This window comes from Melitaea cinxia, chromosome Z (genome assembly GCF_905220565.1).
Source record: "Melitaea cinxia chromosome Z, ilMelCinx1.1, whole genome shotgun sequence".
Taxonomy (NCBI): domain Eukaryota; kingdom Metazoa; phylum Arthropoda; class Insecta; order Lepidoptera; family Nymphalidae; genus Melitaea; species Melitaea cinxia.
The window spans coordinates 21,459,702-21,471,773 of NC_059424.1; the positions used below are offsets into that span (position 1 = coordinate 21,459,702).

Genomic DNA, 12,072 nt, shown 5'->3' on the forward strand with positions numbered 1-12,072 from the left:
GTGTCGCAAGACCGATGGCCGTTGGAGCAGACGGGTCCTGGAGTGGAGACCGCGTCTTGACAAATGCAGTGTGGGACGTCCTCCGGCCCGTTGGACTGATGATCTACGTAAGATTACCGGTGTAGACTGGGTGAGGATTGCGGAAAAACGGGATGTCAGGTGCAAACTTGGGGAGGCCTATGTCCAGCAGTGGACTTCAAGAGGCTAAATTAACTGAAATTTAGCCGATATCGGTCAAAGTGTTAAGCGTTCTAGGATAATTTAAAGCAAGATATTTTTGAAGATAATAATAATAAAAGCATATTATTTAAAAGGCCTCAAGTTTTGTTTTTGGACATTTTTCGCACGAATTTTCCATGAAGCGTGATCGAGAGTGACTGTAGTTTGGGTCATAGATTGTTGAAATATAATAATTATAAATTAGTTTAACCCCTCTTTGTAAATATTATCAATTTATACACGAGTGAAGCCGCAGGCAACTGCTTGTAACCTATAAACGCCTGAGCATAGGCCTTTTCCTATAGGACCAAAAGCAAATCGAAAATATAACTTCATCTAAGTTGGCTTCAGAATCGCTTTCGAATTGTCACTATGGAAATTAAAACTTACATTTGTTATTAATAAATTATTTATATTTAATGTGCAACTACCGCCAATTCGAAAAGCGGATTACGCAGATACGAATCGGCAAAACATTTTGCTGTTCCTATTTTAACAAAAAAACTTGTTACTATTTTTTCGTCTACCTATGTCGTATTACTTGTCGATGTAATTGAAGTCGGTTTTTTTTTCTTTTGCCTGCAAACACAATTATATAAAAGCAGTCTCACGTGTATTTGCATATACTCACTTATATTTATTGCAAAATATTGTTAGCAAAAATATTATATTTTCTAAAAACCAATACTTACTATAAAATGTTGAATTAATAATACGAGAATACACGACATAAATATATTTTATTATACAAAATTACGAAATAAAAATAGTAATCAATATATAAATTTAATTTCATTTACTTTAATTTTATAATTGAAATAATTGCTAATAGAATAAAAAATGTATTTATTTATATATAAAAAGAAAATAAAAATAGTATCAGATAAGGCCCCGACGAGATTCGAACTCGTGATCTCCTGTTTACTAGACAGGCGCTTTAACCAACTAAGCCACGGCGCCGATGATCGGAAAGTTGAAATTAACAAACATGTGATTACTAACAAAAATATAATTATTTTGTAGACAAGTATACTTGTTGACAACTATGTGATTTTTGTAATATGTATGTCACGCGAACGACGCGAACGCGGGGACCTCGCCCTCGCCGGCGGAGGCGGTGTTGTGTGTCTTGTGTGTGGTGGTGTATATGGCGTTAAGCGCCGTGATCCTATCGTCAGGGTCGGTTAAGACGTGCATGGGACGTCTTTGTACGGTCTGTAAGTTTCCTCTACCTACGTATTTGCAAGCCTCTGCTACGAGAGGATTTGGGTGATTGCGCGCTCTCTCAAAATACGCTGTAGCGACTATTTTGAGGTGCTTCGCGATTGAATCGATCTTAAGGTCGCGATGTAAGTCGACATTACGCACGTACCACGGCGAGTACGTGGCAGTGCGTAGAAACTTGTTCTGAATGATTTGGAGCCTATGGATGAGGGTTGGCTCCACATGAGCGAAGACAGGGCACGCGTAGGTCATAATAGGTCGTACGCAGGCCTTGTATAATGTCGTCTTATTTCTAAGAGACATTCTACTCCTCCCGCATAGCAGCGTGTGCAATCGACCTAGTATGAACGCTGCACTGTTTCGGACCCGGTTGATATGGGCTTTGAACGAAAGTTTACTGTCGAGAATGACGCCTAGGTACTTTGTTTCTAGGGTAATGGTCCCGGGTCGACCTTTCGTCCAGAAGACGCGCCTGGTGTGCTTAACAAAGTGCACTGCTGCACTCTTTTCGGGATTTACTTCGATTCTCCATTTCCTAAACCATTCGTCGAGGACGGTGGCCGCGGATTGGAGTCGAGAAGTTATAGCCTCGACAGAGGTACCGGTCGTGTAAATGGCCGTATCATCGGCGAATAGGGCCAGCTTGGTGGCTTTGTTCTTTGGAATTGGGATGTCATTCGTGTACAACGAATATAGAAGTGGCGAGAGCACCGAGCCCTGAGGGACTCCGGCGCGGATAGGACGGGGCGAAGACAGAGTGCCGTTGACCCGATATCGAAAGGTGCGATTAGACAAGAAGACTCGTATGATGCGCACGAGATTATCTGGCAGTTCTAGTTGATAGAGCTTGTATATCAAGCCGTTATGCCAGACTTTGTCGAATGCCTTAGCGACATCGAAGAATAGAGCCCCCGTGGTGTGAGTACGGGATGTGGCGAAACCTTTTAGGATGTGCTCCGTTAAGCGGTGCACCTGGTGAACCGAGGAGTGATGAGCTGGAAACCCGAATTGCTCGTCAATGAGCGGAGAACGCATTTGTTGCGTGGCAGCCTTGAGGCGGGTGTGAATAATTTTCTCATACACCTTACCGAGGGTATTGAGAAGACTAATGGGTCGATAGCTCGAAGGGAGGTTCCTGGATATTCCAGGTTTGGGGATTCCTATTACGGTCGCCTCTTTCCACTGATCGGGAGTAGTAGTAAGTAGTAGTAGCAAAGTAGTTGTTAGATCTCAAATAAATTTAAATGGGACCAATTGACACACACCACCTTTCGATGAAAAAAAAATTTGTCGAAATCGGTCCACCCGGTCAAAAGTTCTGATGTAACATACATAAAAAAAAAAACAGTCGAATTGAGAACCTCCTCCTTTTTTGGAAGTCGGACAAGCGTACGGCTCACCTGATGGTTAGCGATTACCGTGGCTTATAGATGTCTGCAACCCCAGAAGTATCGCAAGCGCGTTGCCGACCGAAAGATATTAATCAGAAAATTAAGGGTTGTATTTATTTTTCAACGCCAAATCATAATAAAATAAAGAATATATAATTTATCTAAAAATTAAAAAGAAATTAGGGGTGGACTACCCTTAATATTTAGGGGGATGAAAAATAGATGTTGTTCGATCCTCAGACCTACCCGATATGCACACAAAATTTCATGAGAATCGGTCAAGCCGTTTCGGAGGAGTTTAACTACAAACACCGCGACACGAGAATTTATATATTAGATATATTATTCCACATTTAAAATTGTTCTCAAAATATTATCATTCGGTATTAAGGTTATACCAAAATCAGTGTTAATTTTCTGGAAGTTTATTTCCCGACTTCAAAAAAAGGAGGAGGTTATCAAAAGTTCTTTACGCGTGCTTGACTAAGGTAGTAAGTTGGTGAATGCGTGACGAGAGTGAGAAGAAAAGTGTGATCGAGGCGAACGGAAGTTGAGAGGGAGATATAAGTGAAGATAGAAAGAGAGAGAGTTATATAGTAACTCCTTGAAGGCTTGAATATAGTTCCACTTAGTCACTTTCATTCCCTTTCAATATTTCCCATTCTGTATACAAAATTAGGATGTTCATTGACATGATTCCGTGGTGTAGTTGGTATCACAACTGCGTTTCGCGCAGGAGGTCGCCAGTTCGATCCTGGCCGGAATCATGTCGTTTTTATTTTGTATTCATTATTACTAATAAAACTTTATGCTATAAAATATGTTCTAATATTTACTCATTGCGTCATTTACGTTTTTAACATACATTAATTAATACTTTTTTTAAATACACTGTGCAACTCCACTGAAATAAAGAATGGTTTTATTTATTATATAGTTGATTCTGAGATTTTAAATATATATTCTTGTTGTTTATTGTTTTTTTTTTTTATTATTATCAATCAAATCAACCTTCCTTAGTGCTTTATACTACAAACGTGAAACATGAAAATTGATGTACCTACTTTATCATTAGTAGACGTCCACCGGGATTATAATAAACTATGAGTTTGTAATTTTATTTTAATATTAATTATATTTAAGACTGACATGAGACGACTTCTTTAATCGACCCATTTTTAATAATTCTATGACATGGTTGAATAACAGGTTACGTAGGAAAGTATGAGTTCATCAGAATATTTTCAGTATATATACAAGTCGTCAGTACGTGAACAAGTCGTCAGCGCGATTTAAAAGTGCACAGTGACATCTATTGACGAGGAAGCAGGAGACATAATACAGACTTGGACAATAAACAAAAGAATATAAATGCAGTGTCAAAATACGTTTTTAATTGATAATATGTATTTTATGCATAATTTAAAAAAAAATTAGCATTCTGCACTCCTTCTCTATATAAACTATAAGTGTGCGAAATATCATACCTCTCCGTCCGCGCAATTTTCGTAAAAAGGGGTATAAAGTTTTTTCTTCACGTATTAATATATAGATAATATTCATTACTTTCAGACAAAAGTTGTCCATAAAAAGTGTTAGTAACAATGATCTTATAAAACTATGTTAGAATATATCTCGCTTTAAGTGCGTACGGCATTGTACCATCAATAACATTGTCCAGCATTAGATACGACTAAACGTCGCTTCTTGTTCCTATTTCTAAAGGAACCAAATTGCATACGACATCTTTGTTACTTAAGTCATCAATAAAATTCTTTCAAACTTTCCTAGTGATTTAATGAAAGCCTTTTTAAAAGGCACTAAATGGAGGTATATTTGCTAGTGTTTCGACGTCACTTTGAAGTTTTCGTTTTGCGCAAAAGTTCTTATAGCCTCGGAACTAGAATTGCCTTGCAGTAAACTATAATGTTTTCGCTAAGCTCGTAATTTGTAACCTTAATCAATAAATTTAAGCCTTAGAGAGTTTTTTAATTGGGCGTAAGTCTTTGAATAATAAAAAGTGACTTTTAATCGAAAGGTAGCCCTTTTCAACTAGTCCTATTTAAATTTTATTGAGATCTGACAAGATAAGATTGATTCCACACTGCATTTGGTAAGGCGCGGTCTGCTCGAACGGCCATCGGTCCTGCGACACAGGTGGCCCACTGCCACTTCTACTTATTAATTTATTTTCCACAAAAAAAAAATACACGTGATTTTTAGGTAGTCGAAAATCTCACCTTAAACACATTTTGGGAGCAAGCCTCCCCGGATTGGGGGTCAGAAAACTGCTAAAAAAAATCACATGGCACACGAGGCAGCGCCATGAGAATTGTTTTCCCAAACTGGCTCATGTAAACTTGCAAACAAATGAACTAATATCACATTAGTATTTGTCGCATAAAATACGTCAATATCGTATTATTAATCGACTCAAAAAAGGAGGAGGTTTCTCAATTCGGCCGTATATATCTTTTTTATGTGTGTTTGCGGATAACTTCATCGTTTATGAACCGATTTTGACGATTCTTTTTTTGTTAGAAAGAAGATATCCCAAGGGTGATACCGTGATAAGAAAATCAGGATCTGATGATGGCATCCCAGAGAAATCTAGAGGAACCTTCGAAAATGGTAGTGGCGACTAGTGTGTTTGTTAATTTTTTTCGTCTACTTACATTGTATTACTTATCGATGTAATTGAAGTTGGTTTTTTCGTTTGCTAGCAAACACAATTCTGTCATGTAGCTTTTACAACAAGCTATTCAACCGAAAGCCAATATTTCTATCTCAAACATGAAACTGTAGCAAATTATTACGTTATTGCGAATCAGGGTTCAATTTTAATTTAGCTGAAACGTCAAAACTTTACTAATTCTGTTTGACAGCATTGCCAATACAAAATAATACAGAAAAGACATGCTACCGCACGCGGTAGGTGGTGCATACGCGCTGCTGGTAGTGACTTAAACGGGATACGGAGCTACTCGCCTTATTTGAAAATAATATTATATTGTAGCTTTTTACGTATCTACCAGCACGAATAAAACAATTTGAAAGCCACTATATTTTTGTATATGATATATTCGTATAATTTATTTATATCATTATAATAAATAATTATTATGTTAGCTTATATGAACAGTCAATGGTACATCAATAATTTTTTACTTCATATAAATTAAATTGTTTCATAATTATTTTAATATTAATTAATGCTCATATATTAATTAAAAAGAATATATTAAGTTTATAATTTAATGTACGCTTAATGATTTATATAAATAGGGATAAGGTACCTTCAGTCGTCAAAATTAGTTCCTATAGTGGTTTTTGCGAGCGTCCGAAAGCGGCATTTGCAGAATTATTTTAATTTTTTTAAGGTCCGGTTACGCCGGTAGTGGATAAGTTTATCCTGCAAAGTTACGGATAGACTTCAACAGCAAGAAGTAGAAGACTATTAGGACCTGTTTCTAATCTATTATTAAACTACTCTTAGATTCATGTTTATTATCAAATACAAATATCTCATAAATATTTTACGGTAAAAAGAATAATAGATCCAAAACTTTTATATCGTCGATACCGTCTTGAGTCAAATAGGTATGAGATCAAAGAGAAGCTTTACATATTATGTATAATGTTTACTATAAATCTCTCAAAGGATACATAATTATATACCTAAAATTTATTTTTTATTTACCTTATTGTGTATTAGATTTTTGTTACAATGCACGTATAACTATATAATATATAATATAATATATAACTGCCGGATCTTTTGAAAAGGATGCCGGTGTTACATTCTTAAGAGAATTAAATTTCCTATTAAATATTTTAAACCACTTATAAAAGTGTATTAGAATAAATCTATATTTTAATATTAATTTTTATATGTGAATATTATCCTTATTAAAAAATTCGTGTAAAAATCGTTATAATATTTAATTTTAAGTATTTATAAATCCTAGTTATTTTATATAACAATATTTTCTGGCGCCACGGTATAAATTACTTTTAACCGACTTCAAAAAAAGGAGGTTACTCCATTATGTCAATGTAATATATATATACATATATTATGTATGTTCGGGGATAACTTCGTCGTTTATAAACCGATTTAGATAATTATTTTTTTGTTGGAAAGGAGATATCCCAAGTGTGATACCATGATAAGGAAACCAGGATCTGATGATGGGATTCCAGAGACATCGGAGGAAATCCTCGAAAATCCGTATAACACTTGTCGATATAATTGAAGTCGGTTTTTTTTCGTTTGCCTGCAAACACAATTATGGCACTTAGAGACTACGGATCGAAATGAATAATAAAAATAGTACCTATACGTAAGCACGAAAAAAAATCAAATTCCTAGATGTTTAGTCTATTATTTTCTTGTTTCTTCCATACGAACTACTAATATTTGACGTGATCTGTCACGAAAACCGCATATTAAAAATTTGAATTTAATAATTTTTTTATAAAATAATAATATAACAATAGGAAAGAGTCGACTCGAGATTCATAAAAATAAAGCACAATCTCACTAAGCATGCCTCTCAGTTCGTACCCTTTTTCTCCCTTATTCTTTTTTGAAAGCTGAAATCTTTTTTGTCAACTACTGTTACTATTTCTAAGAATTAAATAAAACATGTAGCTATGACTGTTTCACTAAAAACTGTTTTTTTTTAAGTTAAAGCATTACTAATTAAAGATTTAAAAGTGTATAAATTATTAAAGATGCTAAAAGCATCCTGAAGTTTAAAAATTACTATAAAAATTATTTACAAAATCTCAAAATATTATAAACCTAGTTATGTATTTAAAAAAGTATTAATAATGTTAAAAACGTAAATGACGCAATGAGTAAATATTAGAACATATTTTATAGCATAAAGTTTTATTAGTAATAATGAATACAAAACAAAAACGACATGATTCCGGCCAGGATCGAACTGGCGACCTCCTGCGCGTAACGCAGATGTGATACCAACTACACCACGGAATCATGTCGATGTACATCCTAATTTTCTAAACACAATGGGAAATATTGAAAGGGAATAGTTCTTCACTCAGTGACTTCCTAATACAATAATATATCGGGTAGGTCTGAGGATCGAACAACATCTATTTTTCATCCCCCTAAATGTTGAGGATAGTCCACCCCTAATTTCTTTTTAATTTTTAGATAAATTATTTATTCTTTATTTTATTGTGTTTTGGCGTTGAAAAATAAATACAACCCTAAATTTTCTAATTAATATCTTTCGGTCGGCAACGCGCTTGCGATACTTCTGGGATTGCAGACATCTATAAGCCACGGTAATCGCTAACCATCAGATGAGCCGATGAGAAAGCGATTTCGACATTTTTTTTTAATCGAAAGGTGGTGTGTGTCGATTGGTCCCATTTAAATTTCTTTGAGATCTAACAACAATTTTTCAAATTATATCTAATAATGCGTTTTTACTTGACGCTTTTTTCGTCGACCTACGTTGTATTATACCGCATAACTTTCTACTGGATATACCGATTTTGATAATTCTTTTTTTGTTGGAAAGGGGATATCCCTAGTTTGGTACCATGATAAGGAAACCAAGATCTGGTGATGAGGTCCCAGAGAAATCGAGGGAAACCCCCAAAAATCGTAATGACGACTAATGCGTTTGTTAATTATTTTCGTCTACTTACGTTGTATTACTTGTTGATGTAATTGAAGTCGGGTTTTTTTTCTTTTGCGAGCAAACACAACTACGACTGTTAATTAAATTCTAATATTATTTATAAACATACTTAAATATTCTCATCTAAAATAATAATTCAAAGTAATAACGTTATTTATTACACATTCAAAAAATATATCTACAAAATATCAAAATAAAATTCTTACTCTTCAATATACATATAAACACGTCAATTTAATATTATATACATACATACATACATATAATCACGCCTCTTTCTCGTAGGGGTAGGCAGAGACCACTTCTTTCCACTTGCTACGATCCTTACATACTTGTTTCGCTTCATCCACTTTCATTATTCCCTTCATACATGCTCGTCGGTTTAGGAAACTCTTGACCTGGCCTTTTTTCAAGACGTCCCCGATTTGGTCTTGAAATGTCCGCCTAGGTCTACCCCTTCCAACACTTCCACTCACACTCGCCTTATACACTTTTTTCGTCAGTCGTTCTTCATTCATTCTCTCGACATGACCAAACCATCTCAGCATACCTTTCTCAATTTTTGTCACTACATCTTCTTTCAGACCACACCGTTTCTTTATCTCACTATTTCTCATCCTGTCACTCAGTTTAACTCCTATCATACTTCTTAACGCTCTCATCTCAACTGCATTTATTCTGCTTTCATGTCTCTTCTGCCATACCCAACTTTCACTTCCGTACATGAGTGTCGGAAGCAACACCCCCTCATGCACAGCCAAACGAGCCTTTTTAGACACCTTCCGACTGCTCATAAAGGAGTTCAAAGCTCCGTTCACCATGTTTCCTGCATTCACTCTTCTTTCAATATCACTCTCACACTTTCCATCTCTTGTAAACTTCGAACCCAGATACACAAACTCATTCACCTGTTCAATTTGTTCATCTCCAATCACGATATTACAGTCTGTCACTACCTCATCTCTTTCAAACACCATCACTTTCGTCTTCTTTACATTCATCTTCATTCCCTTTCTAACAAAAGCTCCACTCATAGCAGTTACCATCTCCTGCAACTCCTCGGCCGAGGACGCAAGTAGTACTTGGTCATCAGCATAGAGAAGACATTTGACGAGTAACTCACCCATTCTCAACCCACTTTCATTCTCTTTTAACTCTGTCAAGCAATTGTCCATGAACAAGTTAAACAGCCACGGTGACGCTACACATCCCTGTCTAACACCTTTTTCGATATTAAACCATTCAGTGTATGCCCCGTTTATCCTCAAACAAGCACTAGAATCCCTATAAAGAGATTGTAGTGCTCGCATGAGTGCGCCGCTCACACCGTACGCGGACAATGCTGACCACAATTCATTCCTCACCACTCTATCATAGGCCTTTTCCAGATCCACGAACGCGCAATAGACCTTTTTGTTTTTTGCTAAAAACTTTTCGGCTATGCACCGCAAGGAAAAGACCTGATCCGTACATCCCATTCCCTTTCTAAATCCCGCTTGTGCATCCCATACTTTTTCATCTGTTTCATTCACAACCCTTTCAATCAACACTTTCGCATACAATTTACCGACGACGCTAAGAAGGCTTATACCGCGGTAATTTATGCAGTCCTGCCGTGACCCTTTTCCCTTATACAACGGCACGATTACGGCTTTGCACCAGTCTTCCGGTACTTGCCCATTTCGCCAGCACAAATTGAAAAGGCAGTACAGCTGGCTAGCCACTATACCCTGTCCAGCCCTCAGCATCTCGACGGTGATCCTGTCATACCCTGCAGCCTTACCTAATCTCATACTTTTCAGCGCTTTAACTATTTCATCCATGCTTATCTCACTTTCATCGACATTTATACTACTCTCAATGGAAGGTGCCGGATGTTGTACCTGCACTTCCTCTCTTTCAAACACACTTTCAAAATACTCTTTCCATCTCTTTAACGCACATTCTTCTCCATTTATAACGCTCCCATCTTGACTCCTGATTGTGCTCAGCTCCGAGGGAGAAATTTTTCCTCTGGCTGTTTTGATGGATTTCCAGAAAAACTTAATGTTTGACTGGAAATCTTCAGTGAGCCTCCTATCAAAATCATCCTTTCGTTCTTCTTTCTTTCTAGACACAACTTCTTTCGCTACTGATTTCAATCTTTTATACTTCGTTCTTGCTTCCTTTACCTCGTCATCCGTTGCCTTTTGAACCTTTTGGTTAGCTTTTGTTGCTAACCAATCCAACCACGCTTTCTTCTTTTCTTGCACAGCCTTTTGTACATCTTTATCCATCCACACATTATAGTTCTTTCTTCCTTTCCTTCTTTTAGCTACCCCGCACACCTCAATAGCACTATTCACGACCCCTTTCTTAAAAGTCTCCCACAAATTCTCAATCACACCTATCTCTTCTATGCCTTTAAAACTTTCTTTCAGTTTCTCTACATACTCATCTTTCTTTTCTTTTCCTTGTAGATTTTCCACTTTTATTCTGGCTAAAACACTCGTAGGCTCGGCCCCTCGGTGGCGCCATCGTTTAAAGAGGCCACGTATTCGGGCTATGACCAGGAAGTGGTCTGTGTCGAGACCAACATCGCGGTATGCCCGAGTGTCAAGCACTTTCTTTCTCAGTCTTTCATCCACAATTACAAAATCAATCATACTTCTAGACTCACCCTCATCTCTTGTATACAAATGGATCTTTTTGTGTTCAAACATTGTGTTGACCACGCAAAGATTCCATTCCAAGCATACTTCAAGCAGACTTCTCCCATTGTCATTCACTCTTTCGTCCCCAAACGTACCCAGAACTCTTTCATACCCATCACGCTTTACTCCAACCCACCCATTAAAGTCCCCTAACATTACGATCCGTTCATTTTCTCCGCATTTATTCAAGACCTCTCTCATGCTATCCCAAAATTCCTCTCTCTCTTGTTGGTCTTTTAATGACCCACCTCCGCGCAGATCCGTCGGTGCATAGACCCCAAGGATAAACAAGCGAGTGAGTCCGACTTTCAACCTAATCCAGAGGAGTCTTGGGCTTACACATTCATGCTCCATCACACATTCAACCATTCGAGAGGAAAGGATCACACCAACTCCCTGACAGGCTCGGCTGGTTTGGGGGACTCCCGACCAGTATGCCGTGTAGGGTCCATGTACCGTGGTGTCACACCCTTTCCTCTTGGTTTCATTCACGCACAAAATATCTATGAATCTTTCATCCATCATCTGACATACTTCATCTACCTTACCATCCATTCCTCCTCTTACATTCAACGTAGCAAAGCGGCTCTCCATGGGCCGCTTTTCGCCCCCGCGAGAAACGAGACGTGATGGGTGGCGAACCACACCGCCGCCATTTTTGTGAATAAAATTTTTTCGGTTATCCATTGCGTTCCCACGAGTAGCTAGGGAAAAGTTTGTCCACCCTGGCAGAGCCCCGCATGCCAGGGTAAGGCTGGCCTTATTCTGGGTCGCCCGGTCCCAGGGCAATATGGCACGCTTACGACTAGGCTTGCCCCTAGCCATGCATCCATCCGCGCGGCAGACGTTGGATTGGCGGGGAGG

General features: G+C 37.6%; 3 non-coding genes across 3 annotated transcripts; 1 reads left to right on the forward strand and 2 right to left on the reverse strand.

The window, feature by feature from the left end:
• Positions 1 to 1,105: 1,105 nt before the first annotated feature.
• Positions 1,106 to 1,179, reverse strand: Trnat-agu. The gene has a single exon. It is a non-coding gene; the product is annotated as a tRNA-Thr (tRNA).
• A 2,349-nt stretch (positions 1,180 to 3,528) lies between these two features.
• Positions 3,529 to 3,601, forward strand: Trnae-uuc. Its single transcript has one exon. It is a non-coding gene; the product is annotated as a tRNA-Glu (tRNA).
• Positions 3,602 to 7,766: 4,165 nt separating this feature from the next.
• Trnav-uac lies at positions 7,767 to 7,839 on the reverse strand. The gene has a single exon. It is a non-coding gene; the product is annotated as a tRNA-Val (tRNA).
• Between the last annotated feature and the right edge of the window lie 4,233 nt (positions 7,840 to 12,072).